Here is a 448-nt window from a genome sequence, read left to right on the forward strand (position 1 = left end):
CTTCTTCAGAAGCTGCCTCTCTAGTACTGTTGGATGCATGTTGCAATCCATTCAGATTTTGAGAGATCATGTTGACCTGTTGAGTCAACACTTTGTTCTGAGCCAATATGGCATTCAGAGTATCAATTTCAAGAACTCCTTTCTTCTGAGGTATCCCATTGTTCACGGAATTCCTCTCAGAAGTGTACATGAACTGGTTATTTGCAACCATGTCAATGAGCTCTTGAGCCTCTTCAGGCGTTTTCTTCAGGTGAATAGATCCACCTACAGAATGGTCCAATGACATTTTCGAAAATTCAGAGAGACCATAATAGAATATATCTAATATGGTCCATTCTGAAAACATGTCAGATGGACATCTTTTGGTCAACTGCTTGTATCTTTCCCAAGCTTCATAGAGGGATTCACCATCTTTTTGTTTGAAGATTTGAACATCCACTCTCAGCTT

At 39.7% G+C, this 448-nt stretch overlaps 1 non-coding gene across 1 annotated transcript; it reads left to right on the top strand.

Moving 5' to 3' along the window:
* Positions 1 to 344: 344 nt before the first annotated feature.
* Positions 345 to 448, top strand: LOC130943020 (small nucleolar RNA R71). The gene has a single exon (XR_009071559.1). It is a non-coding gene; the product is annotated as a small nucleolar RNA R71 (small nucleolar RNA).

This window comes from Arachis stenosperma, chromosome 7 (genome assembly GCF_014773155.1).
Source record: "Arachis stenosperma cultivar V10309 chromosome 7, arast.V10309.gnm1.PFL2, whole genome shotgun sequence".
NCBI classification, from domain to species: Eukaryota; Viridiplantae; Streptophyta; class Magnoliopsida; order Fabales; family Fabaceae; genus Arachis; species Arachis stenosperma.